This window comes from Tupaia chinensis, unplaced genomic scaffold (assembly GCF_000334495.1).
Source record: "Tupaia chinensis unplaced genomic scaffold, TupChi_1.0 Scaffold000528_1, whole genome shotgun sequence".
Lineage (NCBI taxonomy): Eukaryota > Metazoa > Chordata > Mammalia > Scandentia > Tupaiidae > Tupaia > Tupaia belangeri.
Window position 1 is genome coordinate 6,044,775 of NW_006160041.1, and position 22,204 is coordinate 6,066,978.

Genomic DNA, 22,204 nt, shown 5'->3' on the forward strand with positions numbered 1-22,204 from the left:
TTTTCATCTTTTTTCAAAGAATTATTTAATTATATTTATTTATTTTTTTTAATTTGCTATAGGGCACATGAGTTTACGAGAGAGAAAGAATGAGAAAGCAAGCTGCCAGGTCTAGAACTCAAACCATGGTCACCCATATGGGAGCCCAGTGCCTTAACTTCTATGCCACCAGCTGGTCCAATCTTCTTTTTTTACTTGTACTTTTTTGGAATAGAGGGAGGCATTAAGAAAAGAAGCTGTTGTTCATAGGTAGAGAATGTTCTCTTGGGTAAGGCTTTTGCTAGTATTTTCTGCCTTGCTGAATAGGCTACTACTTCTTGAAAGGAAGTCCTTGCTCTTTGAGTCTCAGGTTATCCCATGCTCGAATATGCCATCCTGAAGCCTGATCAGGCAAACACCCTGGTATAGAAGTTCTAGGAAGTCTTGTCCATGGAGCAGCTACTATTAAGGTGTACAAAAAGGTAGAAGGGAAAACCAGCAGTTAGAGTAATGGCTATGTCGCTGGATTCCCACCTAGTCAACCGGGGTTCACGTCCCGGACCTGGTGGCTTAAAACTCACGCCGGGCGCATGTGCATGCATGCCCAAGATCCTGAGAGGAGAATGGAGGAGAAGGGACTGTGGCGTGACCATCCCCCCTGGGGGGTGATTTTTCGCTTTCTGTCTCTAATGTCTCTGTGTCTGGTGAGCGCACGCACCCTATAGCGCAAAAAACCTTTCCAAAAAAAAAAAAGGTAGAAGGCACCCTGCAGAGAAAAATGCACATGAATGTGCAATGCCCAATATCTGGTCATACAAAGAAAGAATATAAATGGTAGTTTGATTGATATCTTAAGAGTCCCTGGGGAAGATGGAATACAAACATTTTTTAAAACAGCATGAAAAACATACCCACTTGTGATTTCCTCTAATTTCTACTCCCACATCCGATGAGTAGTCAAATTCTGTTCATTCTGTTTCCTTCAAGCCTCTATGTTATTACCATCTTCTCTACATCAGAGGACAGCTGGTCTACTCCTTATGAAAGTGGAATCCTGCACCCCAGAAATGCAAAAGACAATCTCTTTAGGGCCAAAAAAGAAATATTAGAGGCTCTATTTATACATACACTTTAAAAAAAAGGAACAAATTAACTTTTATTAATGTTTCATATACAGATGCCTGGTCTCAGGTCTCAAGAAGGGAATGGATGCATCTTGAGAGAAGAGTGGGTGATCCACAGTCCCAAAGACTAACACCTTCTCTCTTTCACTTTTAACCATTTTCTTTCACTTTTTGATTGAATGCACCCAATTCAGTGTTTATAGTCTTATTCTCTTCAGACATAGGCTCCACATAAAGGCCTTGAAAACCACATGAAGATTCACTGTTAACTCACTTTCAACATACTCGAAGGCATTGTGCAATTTACTTCTTACAAAAAGTCAATGAAAAGAAAAAAGAGTTGAACGTTTCTATGATAAGTCTCTGTTGGTCAGTTTTTTTTTTAACCTGAAAGATTTTTTTTTAACCTGAAAGATATATTTATATTGTTATTTAAGATAGAAGTGATATTTCACCAATGAATGAAGAAAGTTATTGTTTTTCTAAAAAAAATTATGTTTTGAAGACAGCTTTTAAAACAAATGTCTGGAACCATTTTGTTATATGATTTTCTGGTTAAAAAAACTGATGAAGGCAATAAAAACTCTGTTATAATCAGAAATAGATTTTTAACCTGTTTTTAAAATCTTTCCAATTAAGTTTGTTATGGAATGAATTGTGTCTCTCTACCACCACCGCAACGAAAATTCAAATGTTGAAGGCTTCACCTCCAGGACCTCAGAATGTGACTGTATTTGGAGAGAGGTCTTTAAAAGGATAATTTAATTAAAATATGGCTATTGAGGTCAACCCTAATTCAATATGACTGGCATCTGTTCAAGAAAAGGAGATTAGGGAATACAGACAGACACTGGGGATGCGTGTACACAGAGGAAAGGCCACGTGAGAAGAGTGAGAAGGCGGTCATTTGCAAGCCCAGAGAGAGTTCTCATAAGAAACCAAACTTACTGGCACCTTCCTCCCGGACTTGCAGCCTCCAGAACTGTCAGAAAATAAAGCCCCCCAATCCGTGGTAATTTTTGTAATATCTAGCAAAGTAATAGGGAGTTGAAACGGGTTTAAAATCCATGTGTATAAAACACAAAAATGAAACGCCTACTAATTAAAATACTGATTGACATCAGAGAATATCAATTTCCATAAAAGCATGTATTTCATTACTGAATTGGATTGAAAAATGAGACTTAATTTAGTGAGTGCAGCCAAGGCTTGTCCTATGCCATCTGGAAATACCTATCTTTGTGTGATAACTTCAACCAAGATAGCCATTTAAACCCAAACCAAAATAAACTGAACTAGAAGCTTCAAATAGTCATATCAGAAAGGGTTAAAAATAGCCATATCAGAAAGGGTTAAAAAATAGTTTTCAAAACTAAGCATATTTGAGAACATTGCTTTCACTTAGTAAAATCTCTTTAAAGAAACATTTATCTTGGGAACCAGCAGTTAGAGTAATGGCTATGTCGCTGGACTCCCACGTAGTCGACCACAGTTCGCATCCCGGACCCGGTGGCTTAAAACTCACACCGGGCGCGTGTGCGTGCATGCCCAAGATCCCAAGAGGAGAATGGAGGAGAAGGGATTGTGGCGTGGCCATCCCCCCTGGGGGGTGATTTCTCGCTTTCTGTCTCTATGTCTCTCTCTGTCTATCTGGCGAGCACATACGCCCTATAGCAAAAACCTCTCCAAAAAAAAAAAGATTATCTTCATTGTATTCTTTTAAAATGCATGTACATATTTGGTATGTTTTATAATGTACATAATATAAATAAAATGATACATTAGAGAACTTATGAACGTTCATATATTAGAGGTACACACTCAAATCTATTTTGACTTATAAATATGTGAGACTAAAAGAATTTATGGACCAATGTTGAGACCAGAACCACTCAAAGGGCAGATCCACTGTGAGGTAAATGGCTGCTTCAGAATGTACATCAAAGCAAGCTTCCTACAAGGAGAAAGTCTTGCCATGAGAGTGTAATCAGCCAAATGAAACAGTGTGCTTAGAGAAGGAGTTGGCCTTTGGTCCAGCATGAGCTTCTCCTCTTGCCAAGGACTGGTAGGAAACCGTTGGCCAATGGATTCCACATTTGGAGCAGTAGTAGTCTAGCTGACAAGGGTCTCCAATATCCTCCTACCTTTAGTTGGTCACTTTCCAATCCACACCCCCTACATCACCAAGGCTCAAATGAAAATAGAATCTTAAAACCTAATACTGGTTACCAATTCCCCACAAGATAGAGGCCTTGGTGTAGCATGTGAAGCCCTGTTATCATCTTCAGCTTTTTCTCTCATACCTCTTACACTCCTGACTAGTGAACCATCCAGTTTTAAGAGAGATTTTTGCTATAAGGCACATGTGATCTCAGGAGAAACAGAAAGAGAAAGAAAGCAAGAAATCACCCCTCAGAGGGGATAGCTAAGCAACAATACTTCCTCCATTCTCCTCTTGGGATGTTTAGGCACACCCATATGCACATGCATTTGGTGTGAGTTTGAAACCACTGGGCTCAGGACTTGAACCACAGTCAGCCATGTAAGTGTCCAGCGACATAACCATTACGCTATCTGCTGGTCCCAACCGAACCATTTTTAACCTCTCAGTTCTGCTAATGGTCCAGCCTATTTATACAGCTGGACTAAATTTTGTTCTTCCTATGGCCAGGAAGAAAGCCTTCTACGGTCTATCTGTATAATGGTCACCTACTGACGCTTTGGTATTCAGGTCAAGATCTAGTCCTCTCTGAAATCATTTTCCTTGGGGAAAAATGACCACTTCATCCTCTACGTACCACTAATCCATACATATACGTGCATCTCAGACTCCTGTAATGTCTTTATCTGTCTCTCCAGGAGATCTTAAAGGGTTGGCTTTACATCTGTTTTATTTCTACAGTTCTAGTTTATATTACAATGCCTGAAACACAGTACGAGCTTAATATGTGTTTGTGAAATTAACACAGTACACAATAAATCATCAAAGCATACTTCAGTAAACATCATAACACTTAAATAGCAGTCACAATTTAAAGCTGTTCTAGCATGTTATATTTAAAGAGAATGTGTCCATTTCAACTTCTCTAGAAGAGGTCAATAAAGCTGTCCATTTGTCTGTGCTGCTTAAAAGTTGTTTTGGGGGAACCAGCAGTTAGCGTAATGGCTATGTCGCTGGACTCCCACATAGTCGACCACGGTTCATGTCCCGGGCCCGGTGGCTTGAACCTCACGCCGGGCGTGTGCGCATGCGTGCCCAAGATCCTGAGAGGAGAATGGAGGAGAAGGGATTGCGGCGTGACCATCCCCCCTGGGGGGTGATTTCTCGCTTTCTGTCTCTATGTCTCTCTCTGTCTGTCTGGCGAGCGCACGCGCCCTACAGTGAAAATTTCTCCAAAAAAAAAAAAAAAGTTGTTTTGGAAGGCCAGCAGGTGGCGTAATGGTTAAGGCACTGGATTCCACATGGCTGACTCCACAGTTCAAGACCCAGACCCGACAGCTTGAAAAAACATGCTGGGCACACGTGCCTGTGAGCCCCAATTCCCAAGAGAATGGAGGATAAAAAATGATAGCATAGCCATCCCCTGTGTGGGGGTGATTTTTCACTCTCCCTCTCTCTGTCTCTATCCAGAGAGCACATACTCCCTATGACTAAATAAACAGATAAATAAATAAGAATAAAAAATACAAACATTGCTTTTGACATTTATGGCAAATTTTTCTATAAAACTGTAACAATCAAGTTAAGAGCAGATAAACAATGACTTGAAAATGCCTTCCTTGCTTCCTGGTGGCATTCCACCTTGTAGAAAATGTAGTAGAATATGTGTAGATGCCTGTTTTTAGAATATTTGCCATAAGGCACATATGCTCTATGACAGAGACAAAGAAAGAGAAAGTAAGAAATTACCCCCATGGGGGGATGGCCATGCCTCGATCGCATCTCCTCCATTCTCCTCTCAAGATTTTGGGGTATAATTTAAAATAAGTGCAACATTTAAATTGAGATCTATTCTCCTTGGGAATTTAATAATATATTTTACTATTGATTTTTTTAATCAAGATATATGATCTCAGGAACCAGCAGTTAGCATAATGGCTATGTCGCTGGACTCCCACATAGTCAACCGCGGTTCACGTCCTGGACCCAGTGGCTTAAAACTCACACCGGGCGCCTGTGCGTGTGTGCCCAAAATCCCGAGAGGAGAATGGAGGAGAAGGGATTGCGACGTGACCATCCCCTCTGGAGGGTGATTTCTCGCTTTCTGTCTCTATGTCTCTCTCTGTCTGGTGAGCGCACGCGCCCTAAAGTGAAAACCTCTCAAAAAAAAAAAAAAGATATACAATCTCATTTTCGATTTTTATACTTTTCATCTTCAATTAGTTTCCTTTTCATTTTATTTTGAAAGAGAAACACTTGATATTTATAATCCCAAAGGAAAGAATACACCAAAATGCAATGCCTTCTGTAATAACTAGAGGTCTCTAAATCCTAAATTATGTAACTCATCTTAATACTGTTTAGCAAACTGTTGAAAATTACTATGTTATAATAGTCCCACTTACTATTATAAGAACCTCCTAAGAACAGGGAATCTCTATGATAATATCTGTGGGTTTGTGTTACATGTATCAACAACAACAAAATGCAAAAATAAACTTTTATTGCTTTTGGCTGATCTAATCAATCACTTGGAAATCCAAGGGTCTTGGTTTAGAGAAAATAGCTTCTTTGTTTGTTTTGTCTTGTTTTCTAACTTTCCCTGATCCTTATGAGAACATACTATTCTCATAGATAGCCGAAGATTGGCGGCAGGATTCTTTCTAGAATGTCTAAAATCTACAAGTAATGGAATACATGATTTGGTAGGTTGATCCTAGCCAAACTTTTTTTTGAGGTATAGTTTATATACAATAATACACACAGTTTTTGTTTGTCTTTTGCAGTTTTTTAAAGGTTTTTGCTATAGGGTTCATGCACTCACTGGAGAGAGACAGAGAGAAAATGAGAAGTCACCCCTGGAAGGATGGCTATCCCGCAATCCCTTCTCCTCCATTCTCCTCTCAAGATTTTGGTCACGCACACACACACACCAGGAATGATTTTCAAACCACCAGGTCCAGGATTCAAATTGCAGCCAGCCGCATGTAGGAGTCAAGTGCCTTAACCACCACATCACTCACTGGCCCCTAAACAGTTTTTAAGCATATGGTTTGGTGATTTTTGACAAAACTATATTACTCTATCCTGGTTAGTATCACTAATAGTTGCATAACCCTTCATTTCACTCTACACCTTCACCTCTGCCCACCCTCATCCCAGATTGTATTAGTCCTTGGTCCCAGCCACTCAGCCAGGGCTGCTTATCTGTACCTCCTGGCTATTGTCAGAGACTAGACCTCCCTCAGAGGGGAAGGAAATCAAGACCCTCATCAGTCTGGAGCTCCTCGTCTTCCTTCCTGTGCTTGCTAACAGCAGCCTATAGAGCAGCTCTCTTGGAGAAGGGAACCTCCTGGGGATGTCAAGCCAGAGTTCTGTTGGCTCACCTGCTCTGCTCAGTGACTGCAAAATGAGTCACAAGCACTAGACAAACACACCTCTTGCAGAACCTGCTTGGGCACAAAGTCAAAGGAGCCAAGTTGCTGGAGAAGTAGCTGAAGTAGGTCGTCCATCCTCAGGCACACCCCTATATCTCCAGAGGAAGGAGAAAGGTTCTACCAGGAAGATCACAGACACATTTGGAGAGAAAGAATAGACACTTACTGTCCAGAGCTGTGTACAGACTGAATTCTTGGCCAAAGCAAGGGATGGTCTGTTTCAAAACAGAGGAGTTTTGTCGACAATTCAAGATGGTTGGTTTCGGGGCCAGCAAGTGGAATAGTGGCTAAGGCACTGGACTCCCACATGGCCTACCTTGGTTCAAGTCTCAGACCTGACAGCTTGAAACTCATTCCAGATGCCCATGCATGTGTGCCCGAAATCCTGAGTTGAGAATGGAGGAGAAGAGATTGTGGTGTGGCCAGTCTCTTGGGGATGATTTTTCATTTTCTGTCTCTCTAGGGTTCTCCAGTGAGTGTATGCACCCTATAGCAAAAATATCTTCAAAAAAAGACGCCTGATTTCCCCCAAAATTGTAATTTATTGATCTATAACATCTCTTACTATGATAGCCACTGATATGTGAAAGAAAAAATTAATACTTTAAACCACAGACATCTAGTGACCCGGTTACTTCTTCTAACTGTTGAGCAATCATTCACACAGTAATCCATAGCCTGTGGGTTGCCTCTTGGTGGGAGACAGATGAAAGGACTATTGCAAAGACCCTCAAACTCATACAAACCTTTGCATTTCTTCAATCACCTAAAAGTGTAACTACTATCATCCTTAAAAGTTTTTGACATTCCATAAAGGAAAAGTTCTCCAAAACATTGTCCTAGAGGAGTGGTCTCAAATGATCATGCATTTTACATAAAGGGATTCAGTCTGAATGTTTTCATATATAAATCAGGCCAAAAAGCAAACTAGAATAGCTTTTCATCTCTAAGAGAATAATCTACAAATCCATAAATGATTTCTTATAACATGATTTTGCTGGGCATAAGTAAGTCTTTTTACCTTGATTAAAACTGACTGAACATAAAAGCATTTTTGCCAAATCAGAATCCTAAGAAAACAACACCAGCAGATGGCATAATGACTATGACTCCCATATAGTCGACCATGGTTCAAGCCCTGGACCCAGTGGCTTAAACTCATGCTGGGCGCATGTGTGTGCATGTCAAAGATCCCGAGAGGAGAATGGAGGAGAAGAGATTGCGGCGTGGCCATCCCTCCTTGGGGGTGATTTCTTGCTTTCTGTCTCTCTGTCTCTGTCTTTCTGGTGAGCACACACGCCCTATAGCAAACACTCTCAAAAAAAAAAAAATGAAAAGAAAAGAAAAGAAAGAAAGAAAAGAAAGCAACACCAGCAAAATGTTCTAAACCATGTAGATCCTGAACCATTCTATTAAGTAATCATTGCTCTTAAGACAGGAGCCCTTGACAATGGTTAATTTAAACAACAAAAGATCTAGTAGGAGCACGGTCATTTCTTCCCTTATTTTTTTCTTTTTTTAAGATTTTGGCCAGAGGTCATGTGCACCCCTGCAGAGACAGAGAGGGAAAGTAAGAAACCCCCTCCCCCCCAGGAGGATGGCCACACCCCAATCCCTTCTCTTCCTGAGATTTTGTGCATGCATGCACACGTGTGTGGCATGATTTTTCAATACATGAAGTCTGGAACTCAAACCGCAGTTGACATGTGGGAGTCCAGCACCTTAACCACCATGCCTTCTGCTGGCCCTTTTGTGTACGATATTCTTTTTCTTTTTTTTTTTTTTTTTGGAGAGGTTTTTGCTATAGGGCATGTGCACTCACCAGACAGACAGAGACATAGAGACAGAAAGCGAGAAATCACCCCCCAGGGGGGATGGTCACACCACAATCCCTTCTCCTCCATTCTCCTAGGATCTTGGGCATGCACGCACACACGTCCAGTGTGAGTTTTAAGCCACTGGGTCTGGGACGCGAACTGTGGTCGACTATGTGGGAGTACAGCGACATGGCCATTACGCTAACTGCTGGTTCCCCTTGTGTACTATATTCTGTAGGAAGTTTCGTGCAGAATTTCACTAGGGGTTGCTGACAAAAAGCTAACAGGAGGAGCAAATCAACCTGGGATTAGTTTCAGTACATAGCCTGCAAACAAACACAGAACAGTTTTTTTGTGTACAACTGGTAGTGTACAACACAGTTTCACACTTCTGGGAGTTTTACTCCTTGAACAGGTGGAGGTAAATAGGTAGTTACAAATTGTCATTCTGACATACTCTCTACCAAGACGTGGAATCCACTTTGTTAATAATGTTTTGCCTTTGAGTTTAAAAGAAAGGCATACCTTAAAATAACTTTTTCGGGGACCAGTAGTTAGCATAATGGCTATGTCGCTGGACTCCCATGTAGTCAACTGTGATTCGAGTCCTGGACCCAATGACTTAAAACTCACGCCGGGCGCATGTGTGTGCCTACCCAAGTTCCTGAGAGGAGAATGGAGGAGAAGGGATTGTGGCATGGCCATCCCCCCTGGGGGATGATTTCTTGCTTTCTGTCTCTCTGTCTCTCTCTGTCTGTCTGGTGAGTGCACATGCCCTATAGCAAAAACCTCTCCAAAAAAAAAAGAACTTTTTCAGGACCAGCAGGTGGTGTGGTGGTTAAGGTGCTGGACACTCCCACATGGCTGACCATGGTTTGAGTCCCAAACCTGGTGGCTTGCTTTCTCTCTTTCTCTCATCAAATTAAAATAAATGAATGAATAAATAAAATTTTAAAAATATGTAGAAATTTTAGAAAAAATAACTTTTTCCCTCAGGTAACAACAAACCTTATTCTTTTACTAACACAGTGACAGTCATTTTGTTTATATATAGGCAGTAGGAGGTGGGAGGGAACTTAACATTGAGGAAAAGGATACATCTGTGTTTCCACATCTGACCTGTAACAGGAATTAGCCATTGTCTCCTCCTTGTCTCTGTGTGGTAGAGGACTAACCTTACTGAATTATAGTATGGGGGCAATTTTCTGTTGTAGGATTCTTTATGCTGGAATAGTAACTCCATGAAATTCCATAGGTCATAGAAACTATAGGCTTAAAAGAAATGTAATTGTGTAAACTCTAGAGGGAGAAAAAAAGTAAAATAACAATATCTGACTTACAATTTTTTATTTGTACACTGAGACTTGTGAAAATATCTGAATCTTCAGATATTAATTTTTGTATTAACAATCATTTTGTAGGTTTAGCTTTGTGTTAAGGTTTTTACAGATAGTATACTGACTTGAGCCTTTTAAAAATTTATTTATTTTAGTTTTTGCTATAGGGCATGCATGCTCACCAGAGAGACACAGAGACAGAGAAAGAGAGGGAAGGAAAGTGAGAAATCACTCCCACCCAGAGGGATGGTCATGCATCGACCCCTTCTCCTCTCAGGATTTTGGGAGCCCATGCACGTGTGCCAGTATATTTTCCAAGCCACCAGGTCCAGAACTCAAACCGTGCACTCGGCCATAGTGTCCAGCTGCCTTAACTTTCATGCCATCTGACAATCCCTTGAGCCTTTTTAATTATCCAATAACAAGTGTTATTATCCCTATTTGACGAAGAAGGAAGCTGAGATGCAAAGGTTTCAGGTAAATCTCAAGGTTATCTGGTCATAACGGCAGCTCTAGGTTGAAAAAAACCCAGTACTCTCCAACTCAGAAGTGTAATCCCTTCGTAGTAAACCAGGTCAAGTCCTTTTGTGTTGGATTATTTTGGCACCTATTGTAATTCTCCAGAATTACTTGATTGTTTTCATAGATTTTTGCTTTAAGTATTCCAGTGGATTATCATCTTATTCAGAAAAAAGTCAAAATCCTCACTAACAGCCTTTAAAGACTTATGGTGTTCATCCTCCAGCTATTACTACCTCTGATTCCATCTCACATTTCTTTTTCTTTTTAAAGAATTATTTATTGGGACCAGCAGTTGGTGTAATGGTTACATCACTGGACTCCCATGTAGTTGAACAAGGTTCAAGTCCTGTCCCCAATGACTTAACACTAATGCTAGGTGGGTATTGTGTGTGCCCAAAATCCCAAGAAGAGGATAGAGTAGAAGGGATTGTGGTTGGCTATTTCCCCATAATATTTATTTATTTATTTATTTATTTATTTATTTATTTATTGGAGAGGTTTTTGCTATAGGGCACATGCACTCACCAGACAGACAGACAGAGACAGAGAAACGGAATGGGAGAAATCACCCCCTGGGGGGATGGCCATGCTGTAATCCCCTCTCCTCCATTCTCCTCTTGGGATCTTGGGCATGCACACACACCCGGCGTGAGTTTTAAGCCACCAGGTCCGGGACTCGAACCGCGGTCAACTACATGAGAGTCCAGTGACATAGCCATTACACTAACTGCTGGTCCCCCCCTGTGATTTCTCATTTTCTGCCTCTCATTGTCTCTCTGGCAACCACATGGACTTTAGAGGCAAAATATATATATATATATATTTAATTTTATTATTATTATTTTTTAACATGCACTAACCAGAGAGAGACAGAAAGAAAGTGAGAAAGAAAGCCACCATGTCCAGGACTCAAACAGCAGTCAACCATGTGGGAGTCCAATACCTTAACCACCATGCCACCTACTTGCCCCATCTCCCATTTCCTTCCTCCACATCACTCTACTCCAGCTACACTGACCAGGTCAACCCAGACAGATCAACCCAGACACATTCTTCCAGCCTTTGGGAGTGTGCACTAGCTACTTCCTCTACCTCAAGGCTCTTCCTGCAGTATCCACAAGGCTGGCTCCTTTGCCTTCTTCAGATCCTGATCTCATTGAGATCCTCTCTGAATACATAATTTAAATTCACAAGTGGCCCATCACTCATCTCATTTTCCATATTTTTTTCCTGTTTTATTTTCTCTATCATGCTTATCACCATCTGACTTCCTAAACAAGTAGGTACTTATTTACTCTGTCTTTCTCCAGTCATATAAAGATGCAATGGGAGATGAGGTTTTTCATTATTTTTCCCTCATAGTTATAACCCCTATGCCTTGGACAATGCCTCGTCCATAGCAGACACTCATTAAATACTTGATGAATGATAAATAATAACATCAAGCCAAGGTCGTAGATGGGACAAGAACAAGAATGGTTTTAATATCTGATCATCGGTACCTTATCTTGGCATTAAAGTTACAGTAAGAACATGTCTTTTTGTACGAGTTCTCTGAAAATTAACACAGTAGCTCAGGAGTACAGATGAACAACTGCAAAATTATGTTGCATCTCAACCAATGATTTTGAAGACATCTCTAATTCTTCTTCCTCCCAATCTTAGTATTAGAGTGTCCATGGTGCCATTTTAGGTCTTTTTTCTATCTACATCTTTATTCTAATCCCCTAGTGTTCCCTTTTATTCATTTGACTTAATCCTCTCAGAGAAATGTATAGTCTAGAGAGCTCTCCAAATTCCAGGCTCTTAAAACACTGCCTACTTACTATCCTCATCTGGATGTCTGAAAGTCATCTCAAACCTGTCATGCCCAAAGCTGAAATTCTGATCTTTCCTTCTGAGTCTTCTTCATCTGCAGCTCTCCCCATCTCAGAAAACGGCAATCCATTCTTCCAGTGGTGGTCCTAAATCTTGAAGTCATTCTTAACTCCCCTCTTTCTCTCATAATCCAATCTATCAGAAGGTCCTGTTGGCTCTTACCTTTTAAACATCTACTCCAACCATATTCGGCATCTCCACTTCAGCCACTCTCATTGAAGGCCCATCCTTCTACTGTTGATCTCCCTTTTTCCATCTCTTGTTCCCTTCAGTCTACTTTCAGAGAAGCAGCAAGATTGATCTTCTTAAAATACATTTGAAGGTGTTCAATCTTTGATAAAATCACAAAGTCCTTTCGAAGGTTTAAGAAGCCACATACCATCTGTTCCCTATCAGTTCTCTGGCTTCTCCCACATCTCCTTCCCCCTCGCTGTCACAGCTCGAGCCACACTGGACTCCTTGCTTCCTTAAACAAGTGAGGTGTACCCCCCCCTCACTGCTAGTCCCTCTGCCTGCAGTGCTCGGGCCCCGGATGTCAACATGGCTCTCTCCCTTGCTTCCTTCAGCCATTTTTCAGCTGTCCTTTCAATGAGGCCTTCCCTGACACCCTCAGCTCATTTCTAATTGTGACTCTTTTTCTGGGCTTTTCCTTTCTCTCTGTTCCTTTTCTCCATAGTACTTATCATTTTCCTCTAGCATACTACATGTTTTGCTTATTTATAAAATGTTTTCCTCTTTCCCCCGCTAGACTGTATGCATGAGGAGAGCAGGAATTTCTGCCTGTAGTTTAATGCAGTACCCCTAGCATCTAGAACAGTTCCCGAGACCTAGGCAGCCAGTGACAGTACTTGTTGAATAAATACATATCATGTTTCTAAATTCTTTTAAATGCATTAGTAGATAATCTCGCTTTCTTGAAGTTATAGCTTTGAAGCTTTTAAGCTATTTTTTAATTCAAAAGTAACTTATTAAACCGTCTTTTCAGCAGTACATTAATCTTTTTGCTTTTAGGTGCATTTCCTCTATTAATTTACAAATGTGACTGTACATTTGTAACAGAGCAGCTTCTACATTTTAAGCTTTAGAAAAACCCACTATCATTAGAAGGAAACAGAAAAGAGACTTGACATTGCTGTTGGAACCCTGCAAGCCAATTAGTGCATCTTTAATTTGCAACTGAATTAATCCAAAGTTCATCTTCAATAATAATCAGTGAAAATGTATCTTGTGAAAAATGAAATCTTCAATGTTTGGAGATGTGATAATACATAATTGCTTTTGAGTGTCAGTTTGTTCTTCAAATGTAGTTGGCTTTCGTTTTTTTCCTGGCATCATTAAAATTCAAGGATACTCTGCCCCGTGTGTAACACTGCAGGACTCACTCCAAATTCAGGTTCTGTTACTTTCAGGACTTATAACTTGTGGTGATCCCCATGACCTAGGCAATTAGACTTCACACTGCCTGCCAGGCTCAGCTCAGCTACCTTGTGGTTGTGAGTAAATACCTGCTGGAGACCAATTCTCAGAGATTTCCCTGCCCACCACTTGATGAGCTCTTTGAGGAAAGCTCCAGAGTCAATGAGACAGAGGAAAGCCCGCCAGATTGTAAGTTTCCATCCATATGGCAATGTTCCCTGATGAATCCAGACCTCTTAAATGTGATAGTGACTCTCCAGATTCTTCCACTCAAAAAAAAAATGTATAAGTTCAAAGTCATATTTTAGAAAAGAAGATACGCTATTAGAAAAACCTGAATTTGGGGTTAGCAGATGGCGCAGCAGTTATGTCACTAGACGCTCACATGGCTGCCTGCAGCTTGGGTCCTGGATCTGGTGACTTGGAAGTCACACCAAGAACATGTGTATATATGCCCAAGATCCCAGGAAGAGAATGGAGAAGAAGGGATTGCGGTGTGGCCATCCCCTGGGGTGAGGGGTGATTTCTCACTTTCTCTCTGTCTCTGTACCTGTCTCTGGTGAACACACATGCCCTAAGGCAAAAACCTCTTAAAAGAAAAGAAAAAAAAAATCAAGATTTTAGAAACGGCCAAATAAAACTCTACATGAATGAAAAAAGATATTGTTTTAAATCACTTAAAGAGATCCCGGACTTCATGAGTTTGGTGAGGCTCTTGCCCTGGCAGCTCCACACAAGACTACCTTGTGTGGCTCAGCACTTACCAAATATTTGTTCTAAGCTCTCACACTGTTCTTTGTGCTAAATAGAGTAGTGATTAAAAGTTAAAGATGATACATTAAACCTAAGATTTTATTTCCACTCTCTCCTAAGATCCTCCCTTAAAAATGAGAAAGGAATGTTGAATACTTGTCCATACACAAGGACAGGAGAACAGGTACAGGTGTATTTATGGTCTAGAGAGAGTCCTGAATGAAAAAAAAAAAAAAAAAGGCAGAGGAGAGTCTTATTTCTTAAAGTCTAAAACAAAAAAAGACATCTATTCTGGCATTCCAGGTCTCAACAAGATGATGGGCATCTCCCTACACAATTGCCCTAAAGCAAAGTCTGCCAGTGGAAAAACTCATCCTTGAATATGAACATAAACCCAAGGATCACCAATCAAAGACTGCTTCCAACAGGAATATCAAAGCCAAGTACATAAAGGGGAGAAATGAGCTTAGAAGAATCAAAGACATTGCAGAGAACAGAGAAGAACGTTTTGGGTTTTTTTTAGAGATTTTTGCTATAGGGTATGTGTGCTCACCAGAGAGACAGAGAGACAGAGAGCAAGAGATCACGTCCCAAGGGAAATGAGCACGCTGTAATCCCTTTTCCTCCTAAGATTCCGGGTACCCATGCACATGCACCTGTTGCGAATTTCAAGCTACTAGGTCTGGGACTCAAAACAATGGTTGGCCACATAGGAGTCCAGTGCCTTAACCACTCCGCCACCTGCTGGCCCTGAGAAAAAGCTTGAACAAAGCAATAATTGGTGAGCTGAGGAAAATCTGAAATATCCTTTCCATGTAACTGTTACAATAATGGCAGTAAACATAACCACAAATATCTGTTGAGAATGTACTATCAGCTACTGTTCGACGAACCCAGGACAAGGAAACTGAGGAATAATATCAGTGACTGGCATTATATACAGAAATCTGGATTCAGATCTAGATAGTCTAAATTTTAAATTCATGCTCTTAAACACAGTAGTGTGCTTTCTCAAATATATTATTTACAAGGGACCAGCAGTTGGCATAATGGCTATGTCACTGGACCCCCATGTAGCCAGCTGTGGTTCAAGACCTGGACCCAGTGGCTTAAACTCACACAGGGAGCGTGTGTGTGCATGCCGAAGATCCCAAGAGAAGAATGGACGAGAAGGGATTGCGGTGTGGCCATCCCCCCAGGGAGGGGGGTGATTTCTCACTTTCTCTCAGTCTCTCTCTGTCTTTCTGGTGAGCACATGCGCCCTATAGCAAAAGCCTCTCAAAAAAAAAAAAAAAGGAACAGGTGTGGTTAGAGGGGTTTGGGGAAATTGCTTTACAAATGCAGGAGTGCATGTAAACAAGTGAAACAGGTAAAAACCATCATTGACAATTCAATATATACTTGCGTCCAAAAATAGCAAAACTAATCTCAAATGAACACAACATAATGTAGTAAGTGTTGAAGATGACGAATATGTTTATATCCTCTAGTTGATTCCTACTCACTATATACATGCCTTTAAAAAGCATATTGCACCCCACGAAGTGGTACATTGATTATATCTAAACAAGAGGTTAAATTAAAAAAGAAAAGGATACAAGAAAGTACTCTTAAAAATATATTCATGCACTTGACAAATACGTTTTCAGAACCTTCTGTTGACTTAAGTGCCAGTATAGGTACCAAAAATACAGTAATAAACAGAATAGTTGGGGGCTCAATTCTAATTAAGCTAAAATTAAAAATTCAATATAACAGACAGAAGATAAAGTCAAGAAGTTCTACCAGATAATTTAGTAAAGGAATAAAATTACGAGAAAAAATGCAGATATGTCTGAGGGATCCAGGAGACTTCTTTCTTTTAGAATTATTTTATTTAACTTTATTTATTTATTTATTTATTTAACTTTATTTATTTATTTATTTGACCACAGAGGGACAGAGTGAGAGAGAGAGAGATAGGAAGAGGGAAAGTGAGAAAGAAGCCGCCAGGTCTGGGACTCGAACCATGGTCAGCTATGTGGAAGTCCAGCCCCCTTAACCATCATGCCATCTGCAGGCCCCAAGGAGGCTCCTTTTCTACTTACTAAGCATTCCAGAGAGGAAACCGAGAAAGTGAGAAGAGTAAGTTATCCCAGAAACAACACAAGAAAATGTCCAAGAGCTGAAGAGCAGTCTCTGATTGAAGAAGGCCCTCTAATCCCGCACAACCCATTGGAAAAGATCCCTCCTAAGGGATACCTTCACAACATCTCACACCAAGGATAAAAAGAAGGTCATAAAAGCTTCCAAATAGTACAAACAAGTCAATGGCCAAAGAATAAGATTTTGAATGGCATTGTACATATCAAATGCAATATTGGTTGCTAGAATTCAATAGGATTAAGCCTTTGAAATGTAAGGCAGAAAAAAAATTGTCCTTACATTTAAATGTAAGGGCTGAAAAAAAAAAAAAAAGTCAGACATGCCAAGACTTAGAAAATACCTCTCTTACACCAACTTTTTTAAAACTATTTATTTATTTATCTATCTTTTTATTTGTTGTAATTTTCAGGCCACCAGGTCTGGAACTTGAACCTCGGTCAGCCATATGGCAGTCCAGCACCACAACCACCAAGCCACCTGCCAGCCCCTGTACCAGCTTTCTAAGAGAGTACTTGAAAATACACTCCATTAGAAACAGAGAGCGAGCGAGAGAGTCCAGAATGATGACACAAAATTTAGGAAGTATGTGACTCTTTCAGAGGAGGTAAGGGGGATATTCTTCTAAGAAGCTTCAACTTCATTCTGAAGAGCTATGGAGTTCAACCTGAATACCAATATAATAAGATCCGTATTTTAGAAAGGACATTCTTTCCTCAATCTAAAAGTGAGATTCGTAGGAGATGTCTGGAAAACCAATCAGGAAGTTTTTGTAAAACTCAATTAAAATGTTATTCAGACCTAAACGAAGGTGGTAGCGATAAGACTGCAGAAGTATAAACAGCTGAGCTGACATCTAGCATAATGGCATTTTACTATTTTTTTTAAAGAATTATTTTATTCAACCTCATTTATTTATTTTTATTTTATCAGTGAGGGACAAAGTGAAAAAGAGAGAGAGAGTATGAGAGAAAGAAAGAGAAAGAGAGAGAGAGAGAGAGAGAGCCGCCAGGTCCAGTACTCAAACCACAGTCGGCCATGTGGGAATCCAGTGCCCTTAACCACCAAGCCACCTGCCAGCCCCACATTTTACTATTAATACTCAGACATAAATGCAGGGCAAGGCCAAGACAGACAATGAGGACAGTAAAACTTTGAGCCCTAGAAGATGGTAGATCAAGAGCAAGAAAAAAAGAAGTTCCAGGGGACCAGCTGATGGTATAATGGTAACATCACTGGTTTCCCAAATAGTTAGCTGTAGTTTGAGTCCTCAAGCTGGTGGCTTATAAAGCACACCAAGTATGTGTGTGTGCATGCCCAAAATCCCAAGAGGAGCATAGAGGAGAAGGGAGGCCATGGCCATCCCCCTAGGAGGTGATTTCTTGCTTTCTGTCTCTCTGGCGAGCACACTCGCCCTATAACAAAAATCTCTGGAGAAAAGAAAAGAAAAAGAAATATTGATAGACTTGAAGGAAAAAAGTATTCACTTTGAAATAGGGAGGAGGCGGGGAGAGGCAGAGGACGGGGAGGGAGAGGAGAGTAGTCGTTCTCCTTGCTTGACCCTGTAAGTGCAGACACAGTATAGGTGGAGCACCATGGAAGCACCTTAGGGACAACATGTTTAATGGGTACTTAGAGTTACATGAATCAAGTGATTCATGCCAGTGGGAGTAAGATTGCTCCAGATAGACTCTAATTTGAACAGTGTGTGGCCTTTGTTCCCTGAGATGAGGTTGGAGAGGTTGTCAGGGCCAGTTCTGCAGGACCTTAAAAGTTATGGAAGGAAGAGTGAGTGTTATTTATAGTACTCTGGAAAGTCATTGCAAGCTTTTAGCAGGAGAGTGATATTTCTCGATTTACATGTTACGATTACTCTGGCTAAGAGTGGAGAATGGATTGGATGGGAGTAAGAGTGGACAGTAAAGCTATTGCTGCAAGAGATGTTAGCTAGAACTAGAAAGCTCATATGAGGGGACTTCAAAGAGTTTGTGGAAAAATGAAATCAAGTGCAAGCTTATTCTGGTGCCAAAAAAATTGAAATCCATGCATTATTTTCATCATACATATTTTCCATGAATTTTTATAGACCCCCTCCCCACATACAAAAGATGCACATACATGGACTTGAGTCTTCTGAGTTTAAATCCATAGATTTTGTATTTTATATATATATATGTATACACACACACTTACATATATGTATATATATATAAAGTATACACACTTTGTATACTTTATGTATATTCTTATATACTTATATATACTTATATATATATACACATATATACTTCATATATATATATACTTTATATATATGTACTTTGTATACTTTCAGAGGAATGTACACAATCAGTGTATCTAGCAAACAACAGTGCAGGAAAAATGAGCCAAGAAATGCCCTCTTGTATGTCTGCATGTATGTATAGGTTTTCTTTAAGGGTTTTACCACAGGACACATGTGATCACCAGAGAGAGACAGTGAAGGAAAATGAGAGATCACCCCCTATGGGGATGATCATGTCTCAATCCCTTCTCCTCCATTCTCCTCCTGGGATTTTGGACATGCACACACATGTGCCTGGCATGATTTTCAAGCTGCCAGGTCTGGAACTCGAATTACAATTGACCATGTGGTAGTCCAGGACCTTAACCACCACGCTACCTGCTGGCCCATGTTTTTTGCATATTAAATGTTGATGGAGCAATGGTGGTGAAGAAACCTGACATGTTAGAGTGAGTCCCAGGTTATTACCTTGAGGAACTGAGTGGGCAAAAGTGCTTTTACCACAATGAGAGAAAACAAAGGAGGAGGAAGGGATAGGGAGGGGTGAGAGATCAAAAGTAATTTTGGATGGACCTAAGCTCTAGATGTCTACGAGGCATTTGAGGGTAGAAGTTAACCAGCCAGTGGATATACTAGTCATCATCTGGTCTGGAGCTGAATTTGCTGAGTTCTTTGCCTTGAGCTTCAGCTCAGATAAACTCCAAATTAAAAGAGAGAGTCAAGGGAACCAGCAGTTAGCATAATGGCTATGTCGCTGGACTCCCACGTAATCGACCGCGGTTCGTGTCCCGGACCCGGTGGCTTAAAACTCACGCCGGGCACGTGTGCGTGCGTGCCCAAGATCCCGAGAGGAGAATGGAGGAGAAGGGATTGCAGCGTGACCAATCCCTCTGGGGGGTGATTTCTCGCTTTCTGTCGCTATGTCTCTCTCTGTCTGTCTGTCTGGCGAGCGTACACGCCCTACAGTAAAAATCTCTCAAAAAAAAAAAAAAAAAAAAAAAATAGGGAGTCAACATTTATTAAGCAGCTACTATATGCCAAGCACCTATTGTGTTACAGATGTTCTTGCCATAGGCTTATACACATTTTCCAACACCTACCTTCTCCATGCCTGCCCAAGAACCCTCCCAGTTCAACCTGAGTGGAACCCCACTTAAGGCCATCTGGGATATGCACGTTGCAGGGACCAGAAAAATTATGCAATCAATTCCTTCCTGCTAAAGTCCTGATGAGTCCCTGGAGGGTTAGTGCACCTGGATCTGTGTTCAAAGACTCCAGAGACCTGAAAGTAAGGACTAGCTCCTGGGACACTGAAGCTGAGAACTTTAGATACAAATTATACTTATGGGGAACCAGCAGTTAGCGTAATGGCTATGTCGCTGGATTTCCACGTAGTCGACCGCGGTTCGTGTCCCGGACGCGCTCGCCTAAAACTCACGCCGGGCGCGTGTGCGTGCGTGCGTGCCCAAGATCCCGAGAGGAGAATGGAGGAGAAGGGATTGCGGCGTGACCATCCCCCCTGGGGGGTGATTTCTTGCTTTCTGTCTCTATGTCTCTCTCTGTCTGTCTGGCGAGCACACGCGCCCTACAGTGAAAAATCTCTCAAAAAAAAAAAAAAATTATACTTATGGTCTCACCCTTGGCTTGCTGAATCTCTGAACACAGCATGTTTGTGTTGGTTTGGTTTGGTTTGTGTGTGTTTTTCATTTTTAATCTGATTTTAGTATCTGCCTGCTTCATAAATATGTTTTGAGAATTGAGATAACCTTCTGGAGAGCAGCTTATCTTGAAAATGCAGATTCTCCGGTCTTGCCATCAGTTGTTCTGGAATGTGTCTCAGTTTGTGTTGTCGGTGATTCTAAGGCTGGTACAGAGAATACCTGGACCATAAACACTGATTTGCAGAGTAGTGACCTGACAAAACATGTGCCTCAACGGTGTCTCCACCACTTAGATCGCTATGGCAGTTTTAAAATAAGGCACCAAAGAGACCAGCGGGTATGGTGGTGGTTAAGACACTCCCACATGGCCAACTGCAATTTGAGTCCTAGCTTCTATAGAACCTGGAGGCTTGAAAATCATGCTAGGCACATGTGTGTGTGTGCCCAAAAATCTCAAGAGGAGAATGGAGGAGAAGGGATTGCAGTGTGCCCATCCCCCCTGGGGGGTGATTTCTCACTTGCACTCTGACTGTCTCTGTTTCCAGTGAGTGCATGTGCCCTATGCTAACCCCCCTCCCCCCCAAAAAATAGAAAAATAAATAAGGCATCAGATTCTTTGGCAATCTTCCCATTAAGCAATCGATTCTGTGTCCTCTGCCTCTGAATTTGCCGGTTCACTCAGAGAAGCCCAAGCTACATGGGGAGGCCACATCAACAGTCCCAGTTAAACTTGCCTTTTGAGTCATTCAGCCCTGGCACTAGAAATGCCAGTAAAAATGGCTGCGGATAATTCCAATCCCCTGCCATTGAGGTACCCCAGCCTTTAGATCATCATAGAACAGAGACAATCCATCCCCACCAAGCCTTCTTCAAATTCATGATCCACAGAAACTATGTTTATAATTTAAAAATTGCTACTTTATGCTACTTGGTTTTGGGCTGCCCTAACTGGAATGGCTACTAACATGTTTTCTGAAGAAATACCCTATTAAAACGCAAACACGGGCCCTATTAAAATGCAAACATGGGTCGGCAGGTGGTGTGTTGGGTAAGAGCTTTGGTCTCCAAATGGCCACCAGGATTCAAATCCTGGATCTGGTGGCTTGCTTTCTTGCTCACTCGCTCTCTCTCTTTCTCACTCACTCTGTCTCTCACTGGTCAAATTAAAATAAATAAAGTTAAATGAAATAATTCTTTCTTTAAAAAATAAAAGCACAGTATTTGAAAGAGTAAACACTTTCAGAAGAACATACACCATCAGTGTACCTAGCAGACAACACAGCAGGGAAAATGAGCCCACAGATGCCCTCTTGTATCACTGGCATGAACACATCACTGGGTAAAGTGACACATATGTTGCTTCCAGAAAATTGGAGGCAGAAAAATGGCCACAACTTCAAGACAAAATGACTAAAGAAAAAGAGCTATCTCAAAAACACAGGTGAGGCAGGAGAACAAAATCCAGCTTCATTTACTTCCCCTTGTGCTGAAGGCTCCAATTCCTCAGACCTCTCACTAACTGCAACATTGTACAGGTATGCTAGTTTCCCAGACATGCCTGTCTAATGTTAAAAAGCACCTGAGATCTTCAGTAACAAGCACCAGGAGTCATTCTCCCTACCAGGAAGTTTGGGAAATGCTTATAGACTATTGTAATAAAAGACTAAACAAAATAGCAAACCCAACACTCTTT

At 41.0% G+C, this 22,204-nt stretch overlaps 1 protein-coding gene across 1 annotated transcript in view; it reads left to right on the forward strand.

The window, feature by feature from the left end:
- TSHR (thyroid stimulating hormone receptor) overlaps positions 1-22,204 on the forward strand; it is a 166,355-nt gene that overhangs the window by 134,017 nt on the left and 10,134 nt on the right. The gene's annotated exons all lie outside the window — the stretch shown is intronic.